This window comes from Lissotriton vulgaris, chromosome 2_1, assembly GCF_964263255.1.
Source record: "Lissotriton vulgaris chromosome 2_1, aLisVul1.2, whole genome shotgun sequence".
Taxonomy (NCBI): Eukaryota; Metazoa; Chordata; class Amphibia; order Caudata; family Salamandridae; genus Lissotriton; species Lissotriton vulgaris.
Genome location: NC_141687.1, coordinates 324,964,192 through 324,981,206, shown reverse-complemented (window position 1 = coordinate 324,981,206; position 17,015 = coordinate 324,964,192).

The following is a 17,015-nucleotide window of genomic DNA, read 5'->3' as shown; positions in this document are numbered from 1 at the left end:
TGTCTGCCAAATTGTCTCCCTCCGTGTGAAGCAGTATGTGACAAATAGAACATAAGTTATTTAGCAGATTCAAGAAAAGGTGTGCTGATAGATGCAGCACCACACATGAGTCCAGACCTTCTTTACCTCCTTCCAATCCAGTCCCATATCCTCCTCGGAAGAGCTTATGTACATTGGTAGTTCGAAAGAAGCTCACAGCAGCTGAAAATTAATGCAGGAGAAAAGACTTTTGGCCTTATTGTGAGGTTGGCAAAGTGGGGCATTAGCCAAAAAGTGGCAAATGTGCTATTGTTATTATAATGCAATTGATATCTGTGTACTCTGAATTTGTTAGACAAGACATTCACCACTTTGTACAGGATGTCTTGCACAGGGTCGGACTTGGAACCCAAAGCAGCCCAGGCAAATTTTGTCAAACTAGCCCATGTACAGTGTGCAACCAGGGAAAGGAATGAACGAGCCTGCTTACTTTAAGGGGGGTTTGTCGGTTCTCCCCCGAGAAAATATGGATACAAATAGCAAAAAATTGCGTATTCAACAACACATTTTTCATTATACATAGCATAGCATGCAAATAATGACCTTAGTGTGTATTAGGTTTGGTAAAATTGACCTACAATCTCCTATTTTGTTACGTATGTATTGTATGAGGGGTGTGATTATAGTGGTCGGTAAACATTATCCCCTTGACCCCCTTTTTCATATACATTTTCCTTGTCACCATTTTAGATGGTTCATGCAGACCAGAGAGCGAGATCAAGGGCATGGGGAGAGAGGAAGAGCAGGGCGAAGTCCGGTGTGGAGAGGCTGCAGCCACTCGCATTGGTCTTAGAGCCCAGGAAGTAGAAAAACACGGATGGGCAAACCAAACCTGCATGATGTGAGCCCCCAAAATTGAACCCTCAATAGGGTAAACCTTCAAAGCATTTTTCATCATGTTCAGTGAGCTGATAAAATTCCAAAGTTCAAGCATAGTGACATTGGTCATGTCCATATAATTACTAAGGTTTCGAGACAATATTGATTCTCTGGACCATGGCAACTACACTTTGCCCCGGGAGCTGTCTAGAGGGCGCGCTTGCTATGGCTTTCGATTGGTGGGAACATGTAAGGATCAGGGTGATTCTCTTTCTTGTAGATCTGCCTGTCGCGTTTGACCTCATGGACAATGACATTTGTCTCACTTGAATTAATCATTTTGGATTAAGGGGTTAGGCATTGGTGTGGGTCTTTAACATTATATTTCCATTCAATTTCCATTCTATACATGTTTTTGAGCCAATTGCCCAAAAACATGTAAGAGTATGTAAAAAAAGTACTACAGGAATACTACGTTGTTTACTCCGAAATGGCCTAGCCAATCGGCCTCATAGTGATGAAAAATATACATATTTTGCGTTACTTAAGTTGATGCGTTTCGGCTTATTCATTTCATTGTATACGGGTGGTAGTGTGGCTAAGACATTAATTTTGTTATTGAATGAACCAAATTAATTCAGAAATGAAAGCCACCTCCGAGGAACTATATACTGACAGGGAAGACATTCCTCCGGACAGATTTATATTGATAGTATTTGTACTCCAATACCCAATATGTTGATATGGTTTTAAAGCAAGGGGTTCCTAATGTAATGTAATTTTTTTAAAAAAACGTTTATGTAGCACGCTGCTGCCAAAGGCACGCAGGTGTGATGTGAAACAAGAACAAGTCATATCAGGCGGTTTCAGTTTGCAGAACCTTCCCAAATGCTAGTCACTAATCACAGGGTCGTAGATTCCAGGCTTTGGTTGTCACCACGGACGCGGCACTCTGTTGTCCGGGGTACCTAGAAAACTGCTTTGACAGTTACATTCACATAGGCAATGGAACCTCACCCAATTCTTTCTTTATTATGTTAAGACATGTGTGCCTGTCTTGAAGTACCTAGAAGATCATCTGTCTGTTGAGGAGGGTGAAAGGGGGAGGGGACAGGGGGGGTGAGCCTGTAAACACTGCAGAAGGAGTATCTATCCATGAGGAGCTATGTAAAGCAGGTCTCGGGTATACACTCGTTACAAAATGACTATGGTTTGAGATGTGAGGACATATGTGTCAGTGGCACTGCAGTCTGTTTGCACTAGTTCCTTGCATGAAACACAATACCCATGTTAAGCCCTGCTCCTAAATGTATATATTGTGAAGAGTTTTCAAGTACGGGGCCTGAACTGACCACAGTGTTTTGCATGCACACATGATGGTCTAATTATAGCTACAACTGGTCAAGTAATTTCACTTTATGTATTTGAAACACATCTGTATAGCTTTCATTTCCTTGGTCACTGTGTGAATATGTGCGCTTCTGAAGCACATCTATGCGTTAAGAAGTAACACTACAAACTAGTTATATTCTCAAACTTTTATTTTTTTTATTAAACTTGTTTTTATTGTTATTTATACTTTTTTACAACAATAATGAATGTAGGAGAATACACATTTACAGTGGATACCCGGAAGCTTACATTTACCAAGGAGGAGGTAAACATTTTTAATTACAATAATACTTTCAAAATAGAACTCTCAATAGTTCAGGCTGTTTGGAATGAGAAAGCCAAAGCGTTCATACATTTTAAGAGGACTGCACTGGAAAAGGTGACATGGTAACACACATGAAGCTAAGGAGATCACAATAGAACCCCCACATGGATGTCTTTATGGTACATTGCGGCACAGCAGATGCACTTCCTGTTCATCATCCTCTAAAGACCCCTCACGCTCCCGGATGATTTTGGAAAGAGGACGCACAGGTGTAGGTGCCTGTACTGAGGAGACGCCAAAGCTTGATGGTCTCCAACCTTTTTTGTAACAAGAGCTACTTATTTTCAATGAAAATGTTCCTGAGCTACACATTCTAGTGATGTAAAAGTGAACACCCCATCCAAAAGTGTCCGCAGTGATCACATCGGTGCATTAGGCAGGGTTTACAGCAGTAATGTAAAAAAGTCTTTGACAATTTGAAATTAAATATCACATGGGTAGTACATACAAATCATAGCTGCAACCCCCCTGGCACCAAGGTATAAATATGAGTATTATATCTCTCCAATTCAAATAATAGCTTTAAGCTCATTTTGAAAATGCAATTATTTTTTACAGACATCAGCCTGAGTTGTGAAAATACATCCTTTTTTGTCTTGAATACATGCTTTTTAATTTTGATATACATATAATAATTCAATCAAGCAAAAGCGTTGATAGTTGTAGGCTTGGTTGCACACAGGAGAGCTACTCACAGGTACCTGGAGAGCTACTGGTAGCTCTCGAGCTACTCGTTGGGGATACCTGCTGCACGTCTTCAACGAAATCAGTGGGGCGACTGCAGGCAGTAGATGTATCCCAGGCAAGGGTTTGTTGGGACACTCGGGCTGAGCAATGTTTTACTTGAGGACCTTTATGATATTATTGAAGGAGTCCATTTTACTATTCATTCTATGCTGAAAATTAATAATAGAAGCGTTGATGTTTTGTAAACTGTCACTGATGTGGTTAAATATGGAAATAAAAATAGTCACAGCTCATGTGTGTGTTCTTTATGGTCGAAGCAAAGTTCTTGTTAGCCGCGGCGGCTGCCAACTACAGAAAGTGGTGGCGAAGGCAAATGGTTAAGGGCATTAACCAAATTGCTGACATGCAGATATCTCTGGGCTCCCTAACAAGTGACAGAGAGTGTCTCTTTATCCTTCTTCATTTTTGAGACAATGCGCTACTATGCCCCGTGAGGTACGCTTTTCAAAGTTGAAGGATGGATCTTAGCCACCCACAGTATCACAAGTAGGGCTTGTGTGTCTGGAAGGAGAGCTTGGGGTCTGTAGGGGACACTCTCACGTTTTCTTCTCTTCCCAGCATTTGTGGTGTATTACCAAATGATCCATCAGGATGGAAAGAGTGTCATCATCCAAGTAGGACAGAGATGGCTCTAATGACTCCAAGAGTTCTTCCTGTTTGTCAGGTACATAAAATGCATTGCCTGTACCTAAAGAATGAATAAAAACACAAACAGAAGAATACAATAAATATGTATTTTAATGTACTGTGAAGAGGAGGGAGAATACTTAATGGGTGAATGAGAGGCAATAGATGTCTGTATGCCATGACCGAAGCTAAGCAACCTGAAAGGAAACCAGGAAATCACATCAAGGACAGGCAGGCGGCGTGTGTAGAAAGGAAGGAAGCATGAACAGAAAGAATCAGAACTAAAAAGGAAAGCAAGAAAGAGTTATTAGGTTATTCAGAAGCCAGAGAAGGCTGCCGTAAGAGAACAACATGACCATCTTGCCAGATAAACAGACTATCGTGGAAGCCTGGGATAAGGGTAGACCAAGATTGTATCTAGCAAGGCAGATGGAAGGGGTCAGACATGGAACAGCAGGGAGAAGGAGCTTCACCAGGAACCCAGCGGAACGGAAGGAGAATTCACTTTGATAGAACAACTCGATCAACTACAGAAGCCCCCTGGTCCATTCAGGGAGGAGTACTGTCCCCACCATGAGCCAGGAAGTTCACAGCCACGTCAGATGGGTGATATCGGTCAGTGAAAGGGTATCTAGAAAAGAGATTGTCTGTTGTGTTTTCTTCTTTCACACAGACATCTTTTGGTGATGGTGCAGACATCCAGCTTCAGAAAAGATTTAAACATTCAGCAGATTCTGGCACCTTGCTGGAACAGCTGTATAACTGTTATGAATCACTGTAGGAAATCTGCTTTCTGGGTGGTCACCTCGCATTTTTCACCTTTTGCTAGACCCTATATTTTAGCTAGTTTCAGAACTGCTAACTAGACGTAAAGTGCCTGTGCTCCATCTTTAAACATGGCTAAATTGTCATATTCCTAATTGGTATACTTACCTTATACGCCCCTAGAATATTGTACAACATGTACCCACGGCCTGTAAGTTAAATTTCACTAGTGGACTACAGCACCTATTGTGCCATCTACTACAGACACAGTGTAAATCATGGTCTTAGGCCTACCAGTGTAGCCCGATTGTTGCAGTGTAAAAACTGCAATTCAACAGGTCAAAATAAACACTTTTGACATGTCAAAGGCTCCTTTTTAGATATGAATAAGTAACACCTCTGTAGGCCTTGTAGTCTACAAGGCTTGGTGTATATTATTTAAAAGTAGGACATATAGAAATGCAATGTTAACATGTTCGCACAGTGACTAGCATCCAAAGCTATTGTTCACTGTGGCATATGAAGAAAACCAGAGTATGAATTAAAAATCTTAATACTGTATCTTGGGAATGGAACTAGCTAAAAAAAAATAGACCATTTTTCTAATAGTTATTAAAATCCTATTCAATGGTTAAGTTGTATTTTTATTAAAATATTAAAGGGAAGTAACTTTTGGAAAGAAACCTTTTCCCTACAGTGTAAAATCCTGCTTGAAAGTCAATTCAATTCAATAATCTTTATTTCGTTGCAGTTGCATCATAAAAGATATACAATTAAAATTCATTAAAGTACAATTATGTAATATTCAAAAACACAAGTGGCGTATGGGGAGTCTACTTAGAATTACATTACATTATCAGTTCAGTTCATCCCGGTCTACATCATCTTATTTGAATCATGGTATTACGGTCAAAAAAATCATCACACATTTTGAATAAATATAGAGTTAAGAATAATCAGCATATTTACAAGCTAAAAAAACAATTAAATTTGTAACCACCATGGCATAATAATTAAAAATTACCATGAAATGTTAAAAGATAATACATGGTTGGTATGCCCAACCGTAAAGTTGGGTACTCGGTCATCCTTTGTTTATGGCATGTGTAACGATCATGATAATATTAGTTTAAGAGGGCTTCAACAAGTTATATGGTTAGAAATGAAGACCCATTTTTAATCTAATAAAATTAGCAGCAAGAAGAAATCTGCTGATGCCAAACACAATTACTTGACTGGTGTCTTTTTTTAAGATTCTGCCAGCCTCCTTATAGGAATTCGAACCAATAATGCGACATAGCGGCACTATCCACTTTTTCCTTGACTTCGCATAACTGGGGCAGAAAAATAATATATGTAAGACATCTTCCCTTGCATTGTTAGCCCATAAAGTGCAGAGATCACTGTTTGTCTTCACCCAACTTTTCTCAAGGGCTTTAGTTCTCAATATTCCATATCTGTATTTTATATACAAGGTTTTTGCTAGTGGCGGCTGTACCTCATCCAAAAATGTTTCAACATGTGCCACATCTTTAACCATTAAAAAGTTTTCAGTTAAGGGGCCATGGATTTTTATGTATGTAGAATCATAACTTATATAGGACCAGAAAGACAATTTGACAATTTTTCTTGAACCCACACTCATGGATTCTGGCTTGCTCCAAAAATGGGCTAGTCCTAGTTTAACTAACCAGGATCTTAAATGCTTTAACCAGTAAATTTTGCTGCCACTATCTAGATCCATGACTTCTTTCAACCCGTTTTTATATTCGTTCAGTTCGGGGGTTGTCCATAATCTGACCCACAGCAATAATGGTCTCAGCATTGCATGTTGGTCAGTACGTTTAATATTCAGATCCAAAAAGAGGGGTGTCAGCGGGGTGTTAGTGGGCACTTTTAATAATCCCCTAAAAAACGTATTCTCAAGGGTTTCAAAGGTTTTCCTGCATGCTGGTCCCCATAATTCTGCTCCATATAGTACAGCTGATTGGACCTTATACCTAAAGATCTCTAAAGCTGGGGTAATTGCCTTGTTCAAACATTTGTTGTGTCTTTTTAAAATTGGGAGGCAGTTTTGTTTGAACATTATTTTTGTTTTTTCTAGCTGCGGTCTCCATGCTAGTAGTGTAATACACCTAAATATATAAACTTCTGCTCGTGATCTAATTTATGACCATTTAGCATTAGGTTTTTTCTAAAACTTTTGTGCGGGCTCAGTGCAATGTATTTTGTTTTTTTATGTTAATTTCTAACCCTTTAAGATTGCAATATGACTGGAACCTTTCTAATACATTCTGGAGACCCGCGGTGTTTGTGAAATAAGGATGGTATCGTCTGCAAAAAGGAGCAACGGAACCCGTTCACCCCCCAATCTAGGTGAATCATTGTCACACTTCTCCATATAGGACGAGATGTCATTAACAAAGAGGGAGAAGAGTGTAGGAGCCAGCACGCATCCCTGGCGTACTCCCCTTTTTATAGGGATAGATTGTGAAAGTTCCCCGTTTGGGCCCCACCTAACCTTAGCTTAATTCTCCTTGTGCAGACCCTTCACCAAATTTAACAAATCTCCTGGGAGCCCCTGGCATTTCAAGGATTCCCATAGTAGATCTCGGGGGATAAGATCAAATGCTGCTCGTAGGTCAACAAATGCCACATACAAGTGGCCTTTGCGAATGATGACATATTTCCAGTACAAGCAGCATAGCCTTAGTACCTGGTCTATGATTCCTGTTTTTTCTCTAAAGCCCGCTTGGTATTTTGTTAAAACTGATTCTTGTTCCAACCATGCATTATTACGGTTTAATATGTGCCTGGCATATATCTTTTGGGTTATATCTAAAAGACTTATGGGGCGATAATTGGCTGGATCGCTTCTGTCCCCCTTTTTAAAAATTGTGATAATTTCTGCGCCATTCCATGTATCCGGGATTGGTTCGCCAGCCGCAACTATGTTGCACAGATGATTTAAATATGGTGCCCATACAGCCAAGTCATGCTTAAAGAGGTCACCTGGGATTTTGTCAAGTCCAGGGGCTTTCCCCTTTTTGACCGAGTTAATAGCTAGCTCTGTCTCCTGTAAATTAAAAACTACCTGTGGGTGTACATCATCTACAACAGGTAGAGCTCCCTCTTCCTGCACTACTCCCCCGGGCCCTTGCGCCGCATAAAGGTTCGTAAAGTGGTGTATCCACGTTGCCTCATCTAGGAAGACCTCTCTCGAGCCTTTCTCCCTTTTATTTCCCTTAGCTACTATTTCCCAGAATAACTTTTGGTCCTTTGCCTTAGCCGCTGACAACATACTGGATCAGAGTTCTTCGTCCCAGGAAGACTTTGCTTTTGCCAGTACTTTGGTATACAATTTCCTTTTTTCTTTTACTTCTAGGGCACCTTTGTTTTAAGTGCGTCAATTAGTATGGATTTTGCGACACAGCATTCTTTACAAAACCAGGGTTTGCCAGCAGGCACTGCATTCACTACACCAGTCCCTTTTTTTGGCTTTTTTGTCATAAGTTCTAATAGTTTGTTAAAAAAGGCTTTGTGCAGTTTAATAAATTCACCTGATTCGCATTCAACAGGGTTATATGAATCAAATGTATGTGCAAGGGAACAATAAATATTGACCAATAACTCTTCTTTTCCCAAGATGTATGCCCATTTCACAGACCGTCTATTATTACTAAGAATAATGCTGTCTATCGTGGGTGGTTGTATTTGGCTTTGACCTCCTTCGCTAACTTCCGACCCCTTTAGTAAACTCTGTAGAAAGCTAGTTTCAAGGGGGCGGTGATCGCTATCAAATCTTTCCTTAACCTTCAAGTCCTTTGTATATGGCCATAGATCAAATGAGACAATGACATAATCTATTTTACTTTCACATGTACGCCTCTTGAAGGTGGGTGCTTTCGGGCTATCAGATGGCAGGCGCCCATTACATGCCCTGAGTCCTTGACTTGTGAGTAACCTTGTGATCTGAAGAGCTAAGGTGGTTCCAGCAGCCGCCCCATTACTTACTAAAGAAGGTATTCCATTAGCAGCATCCTCTTTTTCATACAATTTATACATGCCTATAATAGGTTCGAAATTACAGTTCATGTCCCCACATATAATTACACTTGCTTCTGGACCCAAAGTATCCATAAGAATTTCTAATTTATCAATGCATGGTGACTCCTTATAGGACGGACATGGTCTATTGTAGACATTGATAAGATGTATCACCCTTTTATCATCAGTGGTAATTTCCAGGCCAAGTAAATCAGGAGAGTCAATATTTAAAATTTTTATGCCAATATTAATAGATACACTGACCCATATTAATAAACCACCTGAGGCCCGTCCTCTGGTTGATGGAACCGCGTCAATCTGATATGTTTCATATCCAACTCTGTGTATTTGATTTGTAGCCCAAGTTTCCTGCAAAACGCAGATATCAAAGGTATTCATATAATTGTTCCATTCAGGGTCACTTGTTTTTGTACTCACTCCTGCTACATTCCATGAGACTACTTTAACTAAAATCAACCCTTCATTTGTGCCACTACTACTCGATGGTGGAGGTGTAGTTGGGCTTCTAATTGCCCCTATTCGAGAACTGTCATAGCTACCCACTACTGGTAGGTCTGTACAGACTGTTCTTGTCTTCGAGACTGTGACCTCGTCTACTATACCTTCACTTGGGGGCTGATCTGTAATTACAGTGATCCGCATTTGGTCAACTGCCTGATTTGTACTAGGACATACTATTCCATTAGTGTCCCTTATTCCTACCTCTTTTAAATTGGGTACTCTATGATATTCGGGTACCTGTTCTACAGTCTCTGACGTGGTGACAGTGAGAGAAGAGGGGGAAGGGTATCTTCCAGTCAATCAACTGCATCTAAGCAGCTGAAGCGATTGTTGGTGGAAATATAATCTAAATGTAGAGGCAACATTAGCCAGCCTCCACCTCGTGGCCCCCTACCATTTCGCTGCACCATTGTCCAACTATCTGCCCTAGATGAGAAGTGGCCTGGTGGGTAGAAATAGGTCAGTTGAAAAGGAGGAATAGTGGTGCTTAAACTAGGGTACCTCCAGTTGCAGATATGTTTCACTACTCTAGGATTGTCAAAATTTATTATTATACAATCCCCATTTATATTTTTTGCCAAATGCCCCACCCAGGATACTCGCCTGATGTTAAGGATTCTGCCCATCATATGCGGGGGTAGTGGTCTATTTACATCCAACCATTGAACAACCCTGTTCCATAGGGTTGCAGAGGTTTCTACCTCATGTTTTCCCAATTCCGGTACTCCAGCCAGAATAACCACAAATGGGCAAACCTCTGGGGGGAGATTAATGGTCTTTGTAGTGCTTTCTGTGCTATGATTTTTGCCATTGCTATCCTGTGGTACACTATTTTTATTTGGCTTACTTACTTTAGGTTCCATTACATCCTTGTCTTTGGCTGCCTCAGGAATCCCCTCAGTAATTTTCGGTACTGGTGGGTCCTTCGATGCCACTGATGCCTCTGCAGTTTTAGTGACCTTGGCCTTCGGTAGTGTATGAGGTGCACTAGGGTTGACATTTTTTAGGGAGGATTCAGCGATTCCCTTGATGTCCCTCTCAATTCGTTTTAGATAGGTCTCTATCTTACTCAATCTCTCCTCAAGTGGACGTAATAAGAGTTTTAATGTGTTCAAAAATAATGTTTGACTCAGTATTCACAATCCCTTCCGTAACCCCTGTAGTTAAGTGGCCCCCTGTCGATTGTATTGTGTCCCCATGGTCTAATGCATCATGCTCCACATTCGTACTATCACTAATAACAGGTATTTAAATGATGCCAGGGCTTGTTGTGATATTTTTAGAACCCTTTTTTTTTCCCTTCCACCATGAATAATCGGTGGTCCCGATTTCACCTTGGGAATAGTCCCTATGTTAGCTCCCTTCTGTTGTCTTGTGTTATGCACCTTGACAGCATTGGGGACAGTGGGCAATTTGTTTGGTGAAAGTAAGAGTGATTCTGAGACAGTAGAGGAGCTCACATCTGTAACATGTAGTGTATCACTATTAATTTCCTGCAATGGGATGATCTCTAAGATTGGTGAAACATTCACTCCCCCAATAGGTACAACTCTGCCCAAGGAAACAGGAGTTTGTGCATTGGCTATTGGGCCTAGTGAAGATCGTCTTGCAATGGCCAGTTCCTGGGAAACCCGTCTCTACATGATGACAATACTTTCATCAACAACAGAGTTCATCTTTTTAATGAATTGGTCCATTGCTTCAGTGAATGCAACAGTGTCAGTTTTCCCTTTAACCTTCTTTGGTGGCATTATTCATAGGCCAGTCAGAAATGGGAATTAAAATGAGTAAAAAGAAATTAAATCCACAGTACTCACGAAACGAAGATTTTTGGGATGTTAGAGGGGTGGCCCGTCCCGGCCTCTGCCGGTCTTGAACGGGCTTAAACGGGCCCGCCCTTGGCCCGGGCTTCGCCCGGCGTCCCACGAAGCGGGCCTCTGCGGCGGCTTTATGCACCTCCTGGTGCGGGCGCGTCGTCAGCGGTGCGCGCCGCCGCTGAGCCTGCCGGGAGTTGTGGTCCCGGGGCGGCGGCGCGAAGATTGGTGCTGCTGACTCTCGGCCGGTGGCGGCGTGGGTTCTGGGTCTCTGTGTGGCCCCCAGTGACTCTTGGCGGTGGCGGCGTCCCAAAAGCTGCTTACGGTAGGTTGCTCCCCCCTCCGCCGGCCTCTGCGCCGGCTTTATGCACCTCCTGGTGCGGGCGCGTCGTCAGCGGTGCGCGCGGCCGCTGAGCCTGCCGGGAGTTGTGGTCCCGGGGCGGCGGCGCGAAGATTGGTGCTGCTGACTCTCGGCCGGTGGCGGCGTGGGTTCTGGTTCTCTGTGTGGCCCCCAGTGACTCTTGGCGGTGGCGGCGTCCCAAAAGCTGCTTACAGTAGGTTGCTCCCCCCTCCTCCGGCCTATGCGCCGGCTTTGTGCACCTCCTGGTGCTGGCGCGTCGTCAGCGGTGCACGCGGTCGCTAAGCCTGCTGGGAGTTGTGGTCCCGGGGCGGCGGCGCGAAGATTGGTGCTGCTGACTCTCGGCCGGTGGCGGCGTGGGTTCTGGGACTCTGTGTGGCCCCCAGTGACCCTTGGCGGTGGCGGCGTCCCAAAAGCTGCTTACGGTAGGTTGCTTGAAAGTTAAATCCTGCTTGATAGCTCTTTACATATAACACTGGGGTGTACTTAAAAGGAAGGGAAATAGGATGCCAGAACAATTCTTGTGTATCCACTGGTTGATGGAAACCTCTGCTTTGTTCTTCTAGACTTCTATCTCTGGGCTTATTGGGGGTTATGTGGCTTTTTTGAACTCGATTTTGTGTTAGATGTGTGAGGACACAAGGATTACCATAGCACACTCCTCACACACACCCCGGAGATATTGATTATCTTGAACATTTTCAAAGTGGGTTGCGTTTGCCCTGGGAATTTTTACCATTGGTTAGGTTGTGCTGAGGAATCATTCCCACCTACCAGCTCTTCCCAAGTATAAATGTGTCATCTCCAAGCACCAACTTCATGACTCCCCTGGTCCTGAAGAAGAACAGAAGAGGACTGGGCCTGTTGCCTGTGACCTGGGAAGAGCATTGAAGGACAGGACATACTCCCTCTTGTACCTGGGAGAAAGAAGTGGACTCCAAGGGACACAAGGATGACCTCCTGTTTAAGATATGGGGACACAGCAAGCTATAAGAGCTCTTTCCTGTAAGTTCCCAGCTAACAAGTTGCAACTAGACATTGACTGGGCCCTGCTATTGGCTTCTACCTGACACACTTTGTGTCTCTAAGTGCCTCTCCTGGAGTCCTGTGGGGTTTAGACGTGTACTCTTGTGATGGATTGGGACTTAAAAAAAGAAGGTAAAATCTATGACAAGAACAAACCTGATTGGTGTATCCGACCCTTGCTCCTCTATGGGCAACCTCAAACTGTGCTTAAATCCCGGTCTACTGCATTCATTAACTATCATTGACAATTTGTGCTTCTTGGCGCTATTTAAACTTCAAATTGTAAAAAATCGAATTTCTGAATCCTTGTTTTTGATTTTTGACATTTTGTTTGTAAAATGTACTCTATTTTTCTAATTCGGTTTGAGATTTTTTTTGTTGCATTTTACTTTATTACTGTTTTGGTACTGAATACATTTTTTACACATCGCCCTAAGTTACGGCTGTCTGCTCTGTACCTACAGCTACCGGGGAGTTGAGCTCTGGTTAATTTAGTGTCTTTACCCTGAAACGGATTGTGATAATTCTTTGATGTGGGTGGTACCCACCCTAAATAATAATTCAATTTCTTACAAGCACTTAAAACATAGAATGGCTGCTGTAAATTATCCTGGAAATCCTATAGGAATATCTGTTCAGAAGGATTGAAGTGGTGCTAGTCCATCATAATTGTTGAGTGTCCACAGGAAGAAGACGGAGGAGAGAAAACTGTGGATCTTGGTGGATGTAAGGCAAGCAGTTTCTCTAAAATGGTTCAGGGCAGGAAAGAAAAATACTAACTGCGGTCAATGAGGACCAGTATGGGATCGGCTCCTGGGTGAAATATTAGCATGTGCATGAGTGTATTGCCACCAGGAGATCTACATGTGCAAGGTCCCAACACCAGGAAGGCCCTGTCTGTGGCAGGGTACAATGTGCCAACAGATTTTAGCCAGGTCATGTCTGCACCAAGACAGTAAGAGTTTGGCATTGCTGAAATAACCTGTGTGAATGGAGATTAAGCCTGCACATGGGAATATAACTCCCTTATGTTAATATCATGCACGAGCACTGGATACCACACAACATCTGAAATTCCAACAGGGGCGCTCATCCATTAGTGTGTGGGGGCGTTGACTCCCTACTGCGAGCCAAACACCCCATACAGACTCCGTACACCCATTTCTTTGTTCCTTAAAGGTGGGGGCTGGGCTAAGGAGCTTTCTCTCTCTCCTGACAACTGAATGGGAGACTGTGTTGAGTGAACTGCGCATGTAAGATTGGCTGGCGTTTTTTCATGTGATCTATCTCACATGCGCAGTTGAGGCTTCCCTAATGAACACTACTGGAAGCAGGAAGAACAGAGACACAGCCCCATCGGTCTCCGATGGAGCCTTGTGCCTCACTGACCCAGCCAATCCTGGCCCTGCTTTTATGCTGTTTGGTATTAAAAGTTCAAAACATAAGGTGCTACAAGGGACTTATTTCAAAGACGTTGACTCAAATTTGTTTCAAAAACAGCATAAATGCAAGGAAGGTAAAGATAAAACAGAGCTAGAGAAAGAGGGTTTGTTCTGAAATAAATCTTTACTTAGTAAAAATGATAAGGGATGTAGACATAAGTCAATTCAAGCAAAAAAAGTCATGAACAAAGAAAGACAATACATTTTTCTATGGTTCATAACCCTGAGTATCAGCTCCAAATAATTCAAGCAAACAACCCAGATTAAACAATAAAATGTGGTTGTAAGTTGGCGTCTGACGACAGCATTAAAGGAGATGATAGCAAGATGTCGACGTTTCGGTCTTGGTTGTGGGATGGTGATTTCGCCGTGTTGCGCGAGTTTTTGCTGAAGTAAGTACACCTAGAAGCTAGATGCGAGGCTTTGCGCTTTAGATCAGTATTTTTTAGACGTTCAGTTCAGAAATACAGCGGCAGAGACTAACTTGCATTCCCAGCTATATCAAATAAATGTTCCCCTTTAAATAAATTCGTGGATTTTCATTCCCTTAGTCTTTATTTAAAATCGTTGAGCTCCGTCACTTTTACTTACTCAGCACTCGAACTGCAAACCACTGCGCAGAGCCTCTTTTTCCTATCAGCGATTTTTCGGATACGAATACTAGTTAAATTTGGTATTTCTACGCGTTTTTACTGTCCTAATACAAATTAATTTCATTGGTTGCAGATAGAACAGTGCACTACTTGGCCTGGACTAACCAATACATGTATGTCTACATCCCTTGTCATTTTTACTAAGTAAAGATTTATTTCAGAACAAACCCTCTTTCTCTAGCTCTGTTTTATCTTTACCTTCCTTGCATTTATGCTGTTTTTGAAACAAATTTGATATCCTTTGGATACGAAAGAGTGTGAAATTGTGAAACCACTCGTTAACTAAGAGTCAACGCCTTTGAAATAAGTCCCTTGTAGCACCTTATGTTTTGAACTATTAATTGCCCAAGCCTACAAGGGTTTATTGGGTTTCCCCTGTGAGAAAACTTGTTTGGTATTAAAAGCAGCATGACACCAATGCTTGGATTGGCTGAGATGCCATTTCCCAGCATGCACCTCTTTCCAGGCTGCCCAAGGCGGAAGGAACACGTTTACTGAAGGTAAGAATATGTTTATTTAATTTACAGCAGTGTGCAATATTACATTTGTATTGCAGAGGTGATTGGAGCACATTATATTTGAATGGACTGTACATTTAAATAGTATGTGCCCGATCCCTCTGCAATACAAATTTAAGCATACTGTCGTTCGTAAAATATTATTACGTAGCCTCAGCAGCACTTTGGAAAGTCACCCGCCGCTGCTGAAATCCAACCGCTTGAACACACACCCGAGAATTGTCAATTGGTGTACCATCTCTTAGAAGGGTTATGGAGGGTGAGTGCAATGAGAAGTCTGAACACAGCTGGACAAAGGACTATTCTACTGCAGGTGGTTTAAAAGTATGAATGACTGAATTGAGAGAGATTCAGGAGAGATTCATTTGAGTGGAGATTTACACTTATGCCGAAATATACTCAATTCCAAATCACACACGGGTATTTCAATCATATCCAGAAGAAAATGGGGAGGCAAAGCAAATACCAGATAGATGGCAAGATGTGCCTGAAAAGAGCACTTGACAAAAAAATATTGTTGTGACTAAATTTCTTTTTAGTATTCTTTATATTTTGTTCAATACACTTCTTAGAAATGTAAAATAAAACATGCCCACAGTCGTTTGTATATTCATTTTTAGACAAAAAACTCACAGCACTACCAAGGATGGCCAATTGATGAAGGGTTACACCTAGTCTTGATTGCAGACCCAGAGTAGGTCTCACCTCAGGACATCATAGGCAACGACCAGAACAACCATTGAGACTCTACGGTCCCCGACACAGAGTCTGACAAAGTTAGAGCAAAGACAATCAAAAAAACCTATTTATAATGACTTCTAATTTTGACATTAAATACACTACTAAATACTGAGAAATATTTTGAGACATTATGTTTATTAGACTTATGGACCATGGAACTGTGAACCAAATTATAGGTATCCTGGTGTTAAAGGTCATAACCAAGCAGGAAGGGCCAGTATGATTCAGCGTCAATCAAGTTGGGCACAGTAAAAGTCCAAAAGATATTCAGAGGACCAGCCGTCAGGCCACAATTCTTGACTAACGCCTCTGCTGAGACAATTTTGCAATTGCGTCTCTCGTAAAGAGAATCAACTGTAAGGAAACGTTGTTTATGGCTTCTCTGGATGAAACATACAAAATGGATGCAGAAATAGCTAAAGAACTGGTGAGGGAACAAAAGGCTTGAGCAAAGGGCGAATGGTGTTCAAAGTATAACCTTAACACGAAATGGGGATGCTCATTGAAAAATTAAACGCATTAAATAGATCACATTATTTTGCTGATAGTGGTTAGAAGGTATCATAAAAATGGATGTTGAAATTAAAATGGACGCTGAAGTTCCACAACACGACTAAATGGGTCACATCTCAGTTCATCACCATTGGCAGCCCAGAGGGAGTCACAGCTCACTCTAAAGTTTATCAGGCTGCTTGGTTGCAAGAAAAGAAGAAAATAATTTTAAACATTTCAAATTATTTCTAAATAAGAAGGCCCAGCATGGTTGTGAGCAACCAGTGAAGCTAGCTAGGTTTTTCTCCTTATCTCTGCTACCGAATTGGCGAAAGTGGTATTCATATTTTTTTCAAAGTACACTTGACAAAGTGAAACATGCAAAAGTGTGATCTTGCATAATGTTTTTAACATTTTGCATAATTGTTCTAAAGGAAATTGCACACATTTCTCAACCCCCCCCCCCCCCCATTTTTTCTCAGTAGATGGCTTAGATTGTAGGGTTTGGCTTTTGGAGGCTAGCATTGCACCCATTACCTTCCAACAAAGGAAACGTCCTTTTAAGAATATCATGTGAACCACCAGGAAGGCTTTAATGCAACAATATGCATTTGACACACCTACCACGCCTTTTAATTGATCTGTACTTTGGGCCTGTGTTGTCATGAGTATCATATACTGCAGGAAA